Source organism: Dendrobates tinctorius, unplaced genomic scaffold, assembly GCF_039654945.1.
Source record: "Dendrobates tinctorius isolate UK_male_01 unplaced genomic scaffold, ASM3965494v1 ptg000029l, whole genome shotgun sequence".
NCBI lineage: Eukaryota > Metazoa > Chordata > Amphibia > Anura > Dendrobatidae > Dendrobates > Dendrobates tinctorius.
In genome coordinates this window covers 14,709,338-14,725,196 of record NW_027361697.1, presented here as the reverse complement: position 1 = coordinate 14,725,196, position 15,859 = coordinate 14,709,338, and the positions used below count along the sequence as shown (strand labels likewise).

The 15,859-nt window shown below is 40.9% G+C and overlaps 1 protein-coding gene across 2 annotated transcripts in view; it reads left to right on the top strand.

The window, feature by feature from the left end:
* The window catches only part of DPYD (dihydropyrimidine dehydrogenase), a 1,593,199-nt gene that overhangs the window by 748,227 nt on the left and 829,113 nt on the right, over positions 1 to 15,859 (top strand). The window lies entirely within an intron of this gene.

The window sequence follows — 15,859 nt, the reverse complement described above, 5'->3', positions numbered from 1 at the left end:
TTTCTCGCTCTCGCGAGAGTGACGTCGGTCTCCTTTTTCGCTCTCGCGAGAGTGACGTCATCAGCGGTCTAAGCCGCGTGGAAAGAAGACAGGAGGCCGTCGGAAGGTGAGAATAGCTTTTTTTCATTTTAATTCTCTTTTTTACAGATTAAGGCCTGCGCCTGCCGCTGATTGGTTGCAGCCTGGCGGGGGCCTGGCTGCCGCGACCAATCAGCGGCCCGCGATTTCGGTTACAGACAGACTAGATAAGGCATATATATATATATCTCAAAAAAATAAAGGGAGCACCAAAATACCACATCCCGTGTTATAGTGCTCCCTTTATTTTTTTGAGCAGTATATACTGTATATATGTATATATATGTGTGTACTTTGCTTATGTATAAGGTATATATTATATATATATATAATGTAGTGTGAGTGTGTTTGTATATATATAAATATATATATATATTTATATTGTACATAGTCAGAGGTTTTTAATGAGTAGCCAATTGCATCAGCCACTTGATGATGATCTTCATTTTCATATGTAGATTAAGACTAGAGTTGAGCGAATTTGTTCGTGTTTGGTCGCCAAATCTGAATTTGCCATTTTCGGGCAATATTGGTTCCCTATTCATGCCACATGTATGTTTTAAGATCGGTGCCGAACATATTCGGTAATGCGTACTCCCATCGACTCTATTGACGTTTGGCTGTGTTTGACGAATATTGCAAAAACTATATTTACAGCCGATCGTATCGCTAAGTGGTCGCTAGTGAGCTGCCACACAGGCAGATCTCACCAGCGACATAGCAGCGGTCGGGGGTCGCTACTTACCTGTCAGACGCGGCAATCCTGACGTCCTCCCGCCCGCATCCAAGCGTCGCTCGTCGGCACCACAGGAAGCCCAGCAGGAAGCTGACGATGAGAAATGGCCCAGGACGTTCTAGCGCGATCAGCGATAACCAGCGGGGGAGCCGGTCTGAGGTAAGTATCACACATAGCGATATCGCTAGCAATATCGCTGCTACGTCACAAAAACCAGTGATGTTATAGCGATATTGCTAGCGATATCACTTAGTGTGACAGGCCCTTTACTTGTTTCAGGCTCGGTTGTGTGCATGTCACAATGTAACCCCATTAAGTTCTACACCCACACAATATAGCACTGGCACCTAACAAGCTTCAGTCGCAATATAGCTGTCATGACCAAAGTCCCTGTTTAGCCTTAGCCTAAGGCTTCATTTACAAGTTAGTATTTTTGCAACAATATTACATCAAAAATTTTATACCAAACTAGGATTGTCTCCAAAATACAGAACATGTGTCATTCTTTCAGTTATAGTTTTTTCTGTAAGTTCTACTCCTGGCTTTGGCATAAAAACACTAATGCAAAAACCACAGTCAATAATTGAAATGGGAATAACTGTGTGGGAGGCTTAGAACTAGTTGAGAAACAGCCAAACTCTGTTTTTGTTTCAAAGGGGAATTTGTCGAATACAGTTTCATGACATACTATACTGTATATACAGTTGAATTAATGACAAGTATCACAAAAGATTATAATGCCAAAATGGTATAGATTAAAAAGGGTAACACGTTTTTGATCTTTAGCGGTCCTTAGTCTTAGCACTTGGAATCAAACTCAACTCATGAAAGTTTCTTGGGTTGAGTTTGAATCCATAGACTGAGGCTAAGCACTGCTAAATGTTTTACATGTATTAATTGTGTTAATCCATGCCTTTTTGCTGTTGAGTGTTGCATTTTTAAGCCTTTTTTATACCAAACTATCCTATTTTGAATGATTTTTTTTAAACAAAGGGATAATAAAATCTTGATTTTCTAAACTAAAACAATGAGTGCTGGCTCTAACTGTTGTGATGTTATGGAGTGGACTTACCATGCACTTGGGCATGTGAGCTGATTAACTACTTTTGAACACTTTTCTTTGGTTGGTTTAAAGTAATTGTGGTCATTGTGTTTCAAGTGTTTTTTTCTCACCAGGTATGCTAGAATTGTTTGGATGATTTTAAATTGTAGTGTCCATATACAAAATTGCTTTGTTACCCTATTCTGTTGACATTTGAAATTTTATAAAAAAAAGTCTTCACTTCTTCTTTAAAGGGAACCTGTAACCTAGTTTTTAGCTTATAAATCCTAATATTTACCTTTAAGATCATGTGAATGTGGTTTCTACAACCCTTTATATCCTCAGAGGTGCCACTACATACCTCCAAAAATGTGTTTTATGTATGTCCCGCACTGCATGTAAATTGGACTGTCCAATGTTATGGGCATCTTCAGAATGTGATCAGTTCAGCCCAAGACCCTTCAAACTCCACCTCTTCACTCTGAATATCAGTGGATTATGTCTCTGAATCATCCATACAGAGCCCAAAGTCACACACTTTTGCAGTGGAATCAGACCAGCAGCGCAAAGTCAAGTCACCAGCTCCTTGGCTGTTTATATGTCAGAGTGAGTCTCACCTATGTGAGGCTTCAGGCACTGTGTGGATAATGTAAAGACATCATCCACTTTCATCCCGAGAGAAGAGGCGATGTTTGAAAGAATTGGGGCTTTGTATGAGGATATAAAGGGGTTTTAGGAACCCCATTCATATGATCTTAAAAGTGATGTACAGGGTTTGTAAGCAAAACAATGGTGATTGATTTTCCTTTAAAGCTATGCATATACTCTGAATTGCCACTTTATTAAAGACAAGTGCCTTTCATGGTAAGGGCTCTTTTGCACCATGCTAATGGGAGGGTCAGAATTTTGTGTCAGCCACATGAAATTATTATCTCTTCCTGTCCTGTGTTAAAAGATCAGAAGCTCCTGTCTTCTTGGCACAAAATTTCTGCAAAATAATTTTAACACCTATTGGATCTGTGCCATGACAAATTGCTGCAGTTCAGAAAGTCAAGAAAGTTCCAACATTGTACTAGAAGAGTGTCTCTAATAAAGAAGACATTCATTCTATAATAGTAATCTCTCATTTTTTTGCCTCGTCTTGCACAATTTTGTATGTCACCAGTAAGAATTAGAAACCTGAACGTGATCGAATATGCTATCAAAATGCTAGATTATGATGATATAAAGACATTTCTCAAGAAATGTGATCTTATGTGTTATTGCCCTATGTAAAATGAGAAATAAAAGTTGTTTGATGGCACAAAAATATCAAGGATGCTTGTAATTATGATTGTGCTTCAAGGAGAAAGAACATAAAAAGAAATGGAAATGTGAGACATCTGGAATCTAATTATGCAAGAACATATGTTTATCCACTCGGGAAATAACAAGTTAATTGGAAATTAGTAAGGAAACCCTGAGAAAACAATCTAAGTTAAGTGTTTGGAAGTCCAGGTTAGACATTATTTTAAAGCAGGTACAAATATTCTAAAAAAGAATTTTAATATTCTAAGATTTTAACACATTTTTTCAAGCAGTAGATAGCTGAACAACTGAAGATTCTTATCACCCGAGATAATTTGTCTGTAGAGCTTAAGAACATAGGTGATAGGTAGAGCGCTTCATATTTAACTGTGAAGACTAGTCAGCTATTTCACACCTGAAACCATAGTTAGGGTACCGTCACACATAGCGACGCTCCAGCGATCCCGACAACGATACGACCTGGTAAGGATCTACTCAACGACGCAGCAACGATATGGCGATCCATATAACAACCTTGGCTGTCATTGGGACCTTGTCACACAGCAGCTATTCTGACGACTCAGACCTCGATAGGCGTGAGTTCTGAGTCGCCAACGAGGTCGCTCGTCATTGTTATGGTGTCAAACACAGCGATGCAAGCTGGCCAGCGGGACACCAACAATTAAAAAATGGCCTAGGACATTAGAGCACGATCAGCGTTATCGCAGCGGTGGTCCTGTCGCAGCTATGTTTCACACATAGCGAGGTCGCTGGCGAGGTCGCTGTTGCATCACAAAACCTGTGACGTTTCAGCGATCCCACTAACGATCTCACTATGTGTGTAGTACCCCATATTGCTTAGGGCATGTAAGGAAGTAGCATAGACTATATTGTCTATTTCAACTGTAGCTATAGGAAAATCACAAGAGTTCTAATTTCACACCGCAACATTTTCCTTACCTAATTATCTGTATCACTTTTGATCCCCTGAGAAGATGACTATACTACCAAGTCCAGCGTCAAGTCTATATTATACAGGTAACAGGATGTTTCATGATAATGCCAGGTCGTGACTGTTGAGCAAACAATTTAAGGGCCTGATTCATCATTTTCATTTTTTATATCACTTTTTTGTCTTATGGTATTTGTTGAATTTTTTTAGCTAATTTCTTCAAATGTTGCATGTGATTCATGAATTTTCCACAAAATAAAAAATGTTCTTCATTTCTGTCATTATTCTTCAACTTTTTGTGACTTTTAAGGATAAAATTAATATATTCTACTAAAATTATACAAAATTAATGCAGAAAACATATCAAATCAATCTTAGGGGACTGGAGTGTATTTGCACAAAAAAAATTACGACTTTTGTGAAAAATTTTGACTAAGGAATTAGTTGAAAACATCTGGCAACCACAAGCGATGCGCACCATAACAGTCTTAAAAATGAACCAACAGGTAAACAGTAGAGATGAGCGAATCAGGTAAAATTCTAATTCACTTGTTTGTGCGTGTTTTCTCAGGAAAATCGATTCATGGAGAAGTTATTTTTGTCAAGGTTTGGGGATTCAATCCAGTGACCTCTTGCTCCATGATCAGTTCTCCGGCTATTTCCTTTTTCTTAAAGGGAATCTGTCCTCCTTTTTTGGCCTATTAGCTGCCGGCATAGACATCGGGGGCTTATCTACAGCATTCTGTAATGCTGTAGATTAGCCCCCGATGTAACCTGAAAGAGAAGAAAAACGCGTTATATTATACTCACCAAGGTGGGCGGTCCGGTCCGATGGGTGTTGCGGTCCGGTGCGGTGCCTCCCTTCTTCATGCGATGACGCCCTCTTCTCCCGTACTGAAATGGCTCCGGCGCAGGCGCATTGCTCTGCCCTGTTGAGGGCAGAGCAGAATTCTGCAGTGCGCAGGTGCCAGACCTCTCCCGACACCTGCGCACTGCAGGACTCTGCTCTGCCCTCAACAGGGCAGAGCAATGTGCCTGCGCTGGAGCCATTTCAGGATGGGAGAAGAGGGCATCATCGCATGAAAAAGGGAGGCGCCAGACCGGACCGCAACACCTATCGGACCGGACCACCCACCTCGGTGAATATAATATAACGTGTTTTCTTCTCTTTCAGGTTACATCGGGGGCTTATCTACAGCATTACAGAATGCTGTAGATAAGCCCCCGATATCTGTGCCGGCAGCTAATAGGCCAAAAAAGGGGACAGATTCCCTTTAATTTCCTAATGCAGTTGGTTCCTATCGCCTTTATTTTTCCTTCCTGGGTTTGTTCCTTTTCAGGAGTTTTACATTGTTCTATTTTGGTTGCCCTATCACAGTATGACTTGGCTACACTTCTATGTTGATTAATACTAAGTAGTTACAGCTGCCAGCAATGGGATTTTCCTTGTTACGCAAACACCATTTGTATTTCTGTTGTGTGTTTGTCTTCCTTCCAAGCACCTTTCCTTTCTCCTCAGTTAGGTTGTTTTTGGATTATTCTTGTTTCATTTATTATTCTCCTTAGTTTTCCTTATTTCCCTTTATGCACATGCTTTAAGTGTTTTCAACCTGGGTCCTTGTATCCCTGTGCACACTTTCACTCTCCTGATTCCTCAGGAGACACAATAAATCCTTCAATGGCCTTTTAGGAAGCCAGAATCAAAGTGGTGTTTTTAGATGTATGGTTAGAGATTGTCTAGTCTATACAGGGGCCAGTAGGGTGGAGATGCGACTACTCTGTGTTGTAGGCAATATTATTCCCATTACTCATGTATTAGTGAGTTACATGCATAACATTTATCTGTGAAAATAATGTCATTTATTTTGTTTTGGGGTCTGGAGAGACCCCAAAGCATAATAGGGGACATTAAATTCACAGAAAATAGCTTAATAAAAGTAATACACAAGAAAAAAATCCTTATACTCACCCCACCACTCACCTCTCCATCTCCTCTGCTTCTCATTGCCACCTGTCTGGTTCTAACCACATCTTCAGATCATCATTAGGTGCGCTGAAATTCCCATATCTCTCATGCTAGTTCTGGATCTCTGGGTTTGATAGACTTGAAAAGGTTGTGCATATGCGCCCATAAAGTTCATGGTCCAAACCCCGGCTTTGAGTAGCAGGACAGGGGATTTCAGGTTTGCAATGAGTAGAAAAAGTCCAGAAAGTTGAGCAATGAGGTAGGTATGAGGATTTTGTGTATTTTGTTTAACATTTTGATTGCATGTTGTGATTCAGAAAAATGGCGGCTAGCGGCCAAAGCGAATTACAAAATATCTGCTCTTTGAATGCAGATTTTTAAAAATTTGAGTGGAATTCAGTTCTACTCAATTTTTTCACTAAAATCTCTAGTGAATACATGAAGTATACATAAAAAAGATGTATATAAATAGAAGAATTTAGACCTGGACAAAAACGGTGCTAATGCAATAATGAATCGGGAACTTAATACCTCTCTTATGAAACATGAGTCAAACAATACTGAGAATTTGTCTTGCTTCTTGTTCTCCTTGCTTTACCATACTGTATGTTTACATCTTTGAACACAAAATGGTACAGACTTTTCAGAAATGTATCAATATTCTTGTCTGGAATAATTTTGTGTTATAAATAAATTAATTACCCTTTTATAGACAATTTTCATTGAGAAATTTTACTTTGCACCCGATTAGTAGCACAATGGTTCTGCGTCCTTCCCTAACCCTATGATAATGATAATGAAATATTTCCTGAATTGCTTTAGAAGCTTACATTTCTCAATACAAATGTTTAAGCTGATGTAATATTTATGTATTGCTAAATTCATGAATTTGCTGACAAGGAGCTTCTGCTCCCTTCATTTTCTAATAATCAATTACTGCTCTCTTTCCTTGCCCATATAATTTGGATAATGTTGCATTAGAGCTTTTATCATGCTAAACACAACATTTGTTTAGCATAAGCCAGTGCGAAGGAATGAATATGTTTTCTGAATGCGAGCTGCACGCATTCGTATTCAATGAAGTTTTAGATTTAGCATTTAGGTTCTAGATACACTTGTTGCCTAGAACAATGTTTGAACAGTTTACGTCTATTTTTTATTATATTAAAGGAGTTATCTGTGTTCATAGTACAATATTCCAAATTCTTGAATTGGCAGAAAATAACAAAATTAGCATTACTTACTGACTAATTTCACACTTGCTTTTTTTGCAGCGCGTTTTTCCTGCAAAAAAACGCATTGAAAAAACGCATACAAACGCATACAAATGCTGCGTTTTTTTCAAGCATTTTTATGAGCATGCATGAAAAAAACGCAGCGTTTTTATGCGTTTGTATGCGTTTTTAGTGCGTTTTTACCGCGTTTGCGTTTTTTTCCAACATTAGGTGGCCCCTCACACTAACCCAAACCATGACTTTACTAACCCTAACCCTAACCCTAACCCTAACCCTGACCCTAACCCTAACCCTAACCTTGACCCTAACCCTAACCCTGACCCTAACCCTAACCCTAACCCTTAACCAAACCATCCTAACCCTGACCCTAACCCTAACCCTTAACCAAACCATACTAACCCTAACCCTAACCCCTAGCTAACCCTAACCCTAGCCCTAAACCCCCTTAACTAACCCTAACTCTAACCCAAACCCCTAAATTCCATTGTCCAACTAATGGTAAAAAAAAACGCATGCGCAAAAAAACGCATACATAAGCATGCCAATGCACACATATGAGCACCCATAGACTTATAATGGGTGTCTTGCTGTAAAAAAACGCATTGCGTGCGCATGCGTTTTTTTGAGGCAAGTCGGACGCCCAAAAAATGCAACAGGATGCATTTTGTGCGCCCGAGCGCATACCGCAAAATAACGCATGCGCGGAAAAACGCATACAAACGCATGTGTATGCGCACATAAGCGCATCCCATGCAAAGTATAGGAAAAAAAACGCATGCGTTTTTTAGCGCTAAAATACAGCGGAAAAAAACGCAAGTGTGAAACCAGCCTTATACACTCCCCATCCATCTTCGTTTACATGGGTACAGCGTTGATACTACATCTACAGCTCACGATCAATGCAACCAATCACAGATCTCAGTGACCTCGTGCTGTCTACCTGGGCTAGGGACAGGCTGCAATGGTCAGGTGGGTAACCTTTTTACATACATATTAGCCACTACCATATGTAGACTTTTTATGTGACTGTTACAGTATGTACATTCAGTAGTCTGACAACTATCAAGCAGATATAACGCTATAATATTAGATGTTTTGACTTTAGATACCTGAAAAATCTAATAAATAAAATAAATGGGAAAATGTATGCAACCAAAGTTTCCTTTTTTATGTTCTAAAATAGAGTTCCCTAATCTTTTTAAACTTGATGGTCACATTCTGGTCTGAGAGATGTTCATGAGCCACAATCTGTTCAAAGAAATCAATGAAGCCTTATTGAGACCAATGATGGATACCTAGTAGCGATGAGCGAGTATACTCGTTGCTTGGGTCTCACCGAGCATGCTCGGGTGGTCTCCAAGTGTTTTGGCGTGCTCGGAGATTTAGTTGTTGTCACCTCAGATACATGATTTGTGACTGCTAGACAGCCTGAATGCATGTGTGGAATGCCTGTTTGTTAGGGAATTCCCACATGTATTCAGCCTGTCTACAAGTCACAAATCATGCAGCTGAGACAAGGAAAACTAAATCTCCAAGCACGCCAAAATACTCGGAGGACACCCAAGCATGCTCGGGGAGACCTGAGCAACGATACTACTCGCCCATCACTAATACCTAGTCATTAAAGTGTTATCACTAGTCATTGGAGAGTTATTCTCGCCTTTTCAGGTTAATATGTTTCAGAGGGCGAGTTTATCTACTGCTCTATGTTATGGTTAGACGGCGATTTTAAAACTTGGAACAGTCACGTCTGCAAATTTAAAATTTGATTGGCTCTATGTGCAGCTCCTTCTGATTGCCGACATAGTGAACGGGTGCAGGAACCTTCTGCTACTTCTCTGTGTTAGTTTGACTAGTTGATTAGTTTTTTACACATCATACAGGCTAAGATTTTATAGTACATGGGATGACAATAAGTTTGATTTTTACCTTAGGCACCACGAAAAATAATGCATATAGAAGGAATGCACAGGAAAGAGTGTGTAAATGTATAATTAGAAGCAAAAGATAAAGAAGATGCACCAACTAAAACTTTAGCACATCCAAAAATTAAACTATTATGCAAACAAAAAGATTGAACAAGGAAATTTTAAAACTTTAAAATAGCAAAGAAATCTCTGTTTTAGCATATGATTAAGCAAAACATTGGAAGAGAAATTTATATGTATATATAATATATACAGTAGGGGGACACCAATCTATCATATCAATGTACTGCTATATACTGTAATATACTACTATGGGTGAACTACATAAGTTCAAGGGAATACTATATGGACTAACAAGGTCTAGTCACCTCCCATTCAATAGTATAATGCTTATCTGACATATAGCTTAGGAGTCACATTATTAATAACATTACATTACTGCTAATTATTTTACAGAGAAACAAGAATCAAATCTCATCAAATCTATTTTAATTCAATAGTTCTCTTCATTCTGCTAAAAGTGATGTTAGTCCGAATGTGAGTGTGTGTATGTATATACAGTGGGGCAAAAAAGTATTTAGTCAGTCAGCAATAGTGCAAGTTCCACCACTTAAAAAGATGAGAGGCGTCTGTAATTTACATCATAGGTAGACCTCAACTATGGGAGACAAACTGAGAAAAAAAAATCCAGAAAATCACATTGTCTGTTTTTTTTCCTTTTATTTGCATATTATGGTGGAAAATAAGTATCTGGTCAGAAACAAGCAATCAAGATTTCTGGCTCTCACAGACCTGTAACTTCTTCTTTAAGAGTCTCCTCTTTCCTCCACTCATTACCTGTAGTAATGGCACCTGTTTAAACTTGTCATCAGTATAAAAAGACACCTGTGCACACCCTCAAACAGTCTGACTCCAAACTCCACTATGGTGAAGACCAAAGAGCTGTCAAAGGACACCAGAAACAAAATTGTAGCCCTGCACCAGGCTGGGAAGACTGAATCTGCAATAGCCAACCAGCTTGGAGTGAAGAAATCAACTGTGGGAGCAATAATTAGAAAATGGAAGACATACAAGACCACTGATAATCTCCCTCGATCTGGTGCTCCACGCAAAATCCCACCCCGTGGGGTCAGAATGATGACAAGAACGGTGAGCAAAAATCCCAGAACCACGCGGGGGGACCTAGTGAATGAACTGCAGAGAGCTGGGACCAATGTAACAAGGCCTACCATAAGTAACACACTACGCCACCATGGACTCAGATCCTGCAGTGCCAGACGTGTCCCACTGCTTAAGCCTGTACATGTCCGGGCCCATCTGAAGTTTGCTAGAGAGCATTTGGATGATCCAGAGGAGTTTTGGGAGAATGTCCTATGGTCTGATGAAACCAAACTGGAACTGTTTGGTAGAAACACAACTTGTCGTGTTTGGAGGAAAAAGAATACTGAGTTGCATCCATCAAACACCATACCTACTGTAAAGCATGGTGGTGGAAACATCATGCTTTGGGGCTGTTTCTCTGCAAAGGGGCCAGGACGACTGATCCGGGTACAGGAAAGAATGAATGGGGCCATGTATCGTGAGATTTTGAGTGCAAACCTCCTTCCATCAGCAAGGGCATTGATGATGAAACGTGGCTGGGTCTTTCAACATGACAATGATCCAAAGCACACCGCCAGGGCAACGAAGGAGTGGCTTCGTAAGAAGCATTTCAAGGTCCTGGAGTGGCCTAGCCAGTCTCCAGATCTCAACCCTATAGAAAACCTTTGGAGGGAGTTGAAAGTCCGTGTTGCCAAGCGAAAAGCCAAAAACATCACTGCTCTAGAGGAGATCTGCATGGAGGAATGGGCCAACATACCAACAACAGTGTGTGGTAACCTTGTGAAGACTTATAGAAAACGTTTGACCTCTGTCATTGCCAACAAAGGATATATCACAAAGTATTGAGATGAAATTTTGTTTCTGACCAAATACTTATTTTCCACCATAATATGCAAATAAAAGGAAAAAAAAAACAGACAATGTGATTTTCTGGATATTTTTTTTCTCAGTTTGTCTCCCATAGTTGAGGCCTACCTATGATGTAAATTACAGACGCCTCTCATCTTTTTAAGTGGTGGAACTTGCACTATTGCTGACTGACGAAATACTTTTTTGCCCCACTGTATATAAACTATAAGTTGTGTGGAGTGCAGATGAAGATCATATAAAAGGGGAGGGGACAAATGTTCCTACGTGTATGACGAGTGCTGACCAGCTTCCTCAGGGACCTTCCTGACTCCAGACGAAGCTGGTCAGCAGCAGTGATACAAGTGGGGCCCTTTGTTTCAGCTTACTTTTTTTACTTTTTACAGAAACTCTCTAGAGAGTGAATGGAGCTGCAAGAATGAGCCGCAGTTCTATTCTAGCTGTTTAAATGTTCCGCATTCTGCCTATCAGTGTGGGTTCCAGTGGTCAGACCCCCACTACTCAGTGATCAATTAATTATCATCTCTCCTGCGGAGAGGTGACAAAACCTGTTTAACTGAACAGCCCCTTTAATACAACTTGTAGGGAGTCTGTGTGCACAGATGTACAATATATTAGACGTATGCATGAGCTCTTAGGGTATGTTCACAATGGGCGTTTTTGCTGCTTTTTTCTGCAGCAAAACTGGATTTCTTGGCAGGAAAGTAGCAAACCAGGGGAAGAGTCTTGAGGAGATCATTTGCATATTCCCAGTGCCTTCTGGGATAAGTGAAGAGTCTCCGCGAGCTCAACGATCACTGGGTTTTGGCCGTTGCAGCTGAAAAGAGGAAATCGGAAAACCAGGGGAAGAGTCTTGAGGAGATCATTTGCATATTCCCAGTGCCTTGTGGGATAAGTGAAGAGTCTCCGCGAGCTCAACGATCACTGGGTTTTGGCCGTTGCAGCTGAAAAGAGGAAATCGGAAAACCAGGGGAAGAGTCTTGAGGAGATCATTTGCATATTCCCAGTGCCTTCTGGGATAAGTGAAGAGTCTCCGCGAGCTCAACGATCACTGGGTTTTGGCCGTTGCAGCTGAAAAGAGGAAATCGGAAAACCAGGGGAAGAGTCTTGAGGAGATCATTTGCATATTCCCAGTGCCTTCTGGGATAAGTGAAGAGTCTCCGCGAGCTCAACGATCACTGGGTTTTGGCCGTTGCAGCTGAAAAGAGGAAATCGGAAAACCAGGGGAAGAGTCTTGAGGAGATCATTTGCATATTCCCAGTGCCTTCTGGGATAAGTGAAGAGTCTCCGCGAGCTCAACGATCACTGGGTTTTGGCCGTTGCAGCTGAAAAGAGGAAATCGGAAAACCAGGGGAAGAGTCTTGAGGAGATCATTTGCATATTCCCAGTGCCTTCTGGGATAAGTGAAGAGTCTCCGCGAGCTCAACGATCACTGGGTTTTGGCCGTTGCAGCTGAAAAGAGGAAATCGGAAAACCAGGGGAAGAGTCTTGAGGAGATCATTTGCATATTCCCAGTGCCTTCTGGGATAAGTGAAGAGTCTCCGCGAGCTCAACGATCACTGGGTTTTGGCCGTTGCAGCTGAAAAGAGGAAATCGGAAAACCAGGGGAAGAGTCTTGAGGAGATCATTTGCATATTCCCAGTGCCTTCTGGGATAAGTGAAGAGTCTCCGCGAGCTCAACGATCACTGGGTTTTGGCCGTTGCAGCTGAAAAGAGGAAATCGGAAAACCAGGGGAAGAGTCTTGAGGAGATCATTTGCATATTCCCAGTGCCTTCTGGGATAAGTGAAGAGTCTCCGCGAGCTCAACGATCACTGGGTTTTGGCCGTTGCAGCTGAAAAGAGGAAATCGGAAAACCAGGGGAAGAGTCTTGAGGAGATCATTTGCATATTCCCAGTGCATTCTGGGATAAGTGAAGAGTCTCCGCGAGCTCAACGATCACTGGGTTTTGGCCGTTGCAGCTGAAAAGAGGAAATCGGAAAACCAGGAAATTTGGCTCATCTTTCATCGTTTTTAAGAAATCTCAAGATGGAAGAGGCCAGGAGCCATTTGGTGAGCTGCATTTCTTGCTACATGTTCACAGATTTACCAGTGGAAAAGCCAAACTTCACATGCCACAAATGCAAGCTTGTGACCCTGTTGGAGGAAAAGTTGCAAAATCTCGAAGAGAGGTTAGCTACGTTGAAGATCATTAAGGAAGGTGAAGAGTTCTTGGACAGAGCAGAATTATCTCTTCATGTTACAGAAAGAGAAGAAATTCGAAGTGCACCTAAAGAAACAGAGGAATGGAGACATGTGACCCAGAGAAGCAGGAGGATCAGGAGGCAGTCAGCACCCATACTGCTCAGAAACCAGTACCAGGCTCTCACACAGGAAAACGATGAAGAAATACATCAGGATAAGACTCTGTCAACAAACAGCAACCTTGTACGCCCTCAGAGTCCTCCTGGATGGAGAAAGAAAAATGTTGTGAAGAAGAAACGGAGAGTGGTGGTCATGGGGGATTCCCTGCTGAGAGGAACAGAGGCCGCTATCTGCAGACCGGATATAACTACAAGAGAAATGTGCTGTCTTCCAGGTGCAAAAATTAAAGATGTGTCTGACAGGATATCAGGACTCTTCAGACCTACAGATGACTACCCATTCCTGCTACTACATGTGGGGACAAATGACACCACAAGAAACGACCTGGAAACCATCTGCAGAGACTTTGAAGACTTAGGCAAGAAAGTGAAAGAACTGGGAGCGCAGGTGGTCTTCTCTTCCATCCTCCCAGTGGATGGCGATGGAACAAGGAGGTGGAATAAGATTCTGCAGGTGAACAACTGGCTACGTCGATGGTGCCGTCAGCAACGATTTGGATTTCTGGATCACGGAGTGAACTACTTATACGATGGACTACTTGCTAGAGATGGGGTGCACCTTACGAAGACTGGAAAGCATGTATTTGGAAGTCGCCTTGCTACACTTGTAAGGAGAGCTTTAAACTAGAACAACATGGGAAGGGAAGCAAAAAACCAGAAAAAGCCATACACCTGACAAATGCTATTGAGAACTCTGCTATTAGAAGTGGAAAGGAAGAACAAAGACGAAAGAATCTAATTAATAAAAATATTGGAGAAAGAGAAACCAATCACAAACTAAAATATTTCTATACTAATGCACAAAGCATGGGCAACAAACAAGGAGAATTGGAACTACTAACACAGGAAAAGAAATATGATGTCATTGGAATCACTGAAACTTGGTGGGACAATACACATGATTGGAATACAAGACTAGAAGGATACAACTTATTTGCAAGAAACAGACTTGATAAACGAGGAGGGGGTGTCGCATTGTATGTTCGAAACGCGTATATCTGCACAGAGATTGAAGCTTCAGAGACTGGGAGTTCTGTGGAAACTGTTTGGGTAAGAATACAAGGACAGAACAATGGAAAGGACACCATTGTAGGCATTTACTACAGGCCGCCTGTGCAAGCCGAAGATATAGATGAACTCTTTATGCATCAGATGGCCAAGTTCTCCAAAAAATATGACATGGTTGTCATGGGAGATTTCAACTATCCAGACATTTGTTGGGAATCTCTCTCAGGCAAAACTAACAGGTCAAGGAAATTCTTATCCTCTGTTGCTGACAACTTTATCTTCCAAAAGGTAAGGGAGAAAACAAGGGGAACTGCTACCTTGGATCTAATCCTTATAAACAGGGAGGAAATGGTTGAGGAGGTAAAAGTGGCTGGGACCCTAGGAGGTAGCGACCATGCTATTTTAGAATTTTGGATAACTAGAGGTGGAAGACCTGTGAAGACTCAGACGTCAAGGTTAGATTTCAGAAAGGCAGATTTTAAGGGATTCAGAAAGAGAATTGGAGGGATCCAATGGCTGGATATCCTTAAAGACAAAAATGTCCAGGAAGGATGGGAAATCTTGAAAAATGAAATTCTCAATGCACAGTTGTTAACAATTCCGAAAAGAGGGAAGAATAGGAAGCATTTAAGGAAACCAGGATGGATGAACACAGAACTTAAGCACATGCTAAAAAGGAAGAAAAAAATGTTTATAAAATGGATAGAGGGAGGCATATCTAAAGAAGAATATAATGCTGTCTGCAGAACCTGCAGGGCACAAATCAGATTATCTAAAGCTGAAAATGAACTGAGGCTTGCAAGAGATGTCAAAAGCAATAATAAAGGATTTTGGGGATATGTCAAAAGTAAAAGAAAAGTCAAAGATGCTATAGTATTTTTACAGGATGAAAATGATGAAATGGTAAGACAGGATGTTGAGAAGGCTGAACTTTTAAATTCCTATTTTGCATCTGTTTTCTCTCAGAAAGGAAATGCAACATCAACTGTTATTCACTGTCCTATTAAGGGAATAGAAGAATCCAGGATATCTATAAACAGAAAGATAGTGAGGAAACACTTAGCTAACCTAAATGAATTCAAGTCTCCAGGTCCAGATGAATTACACCCCAGAGTACTGAAGGAGATAGCAGAAGAAATTTTTGAACCCCTCTCCATAATCTTTGAAAATTCTTGGAGAACAGGAGAAGTGCCAGAAGACTGGAGAAGAGCAAATGTTGTTCCTATCTTCAAAAAGGGGAAGAAGGTGGACCCAGGCAACTATAGGCCGGTGAGTCTGACTTCTATACCAGGAAAGA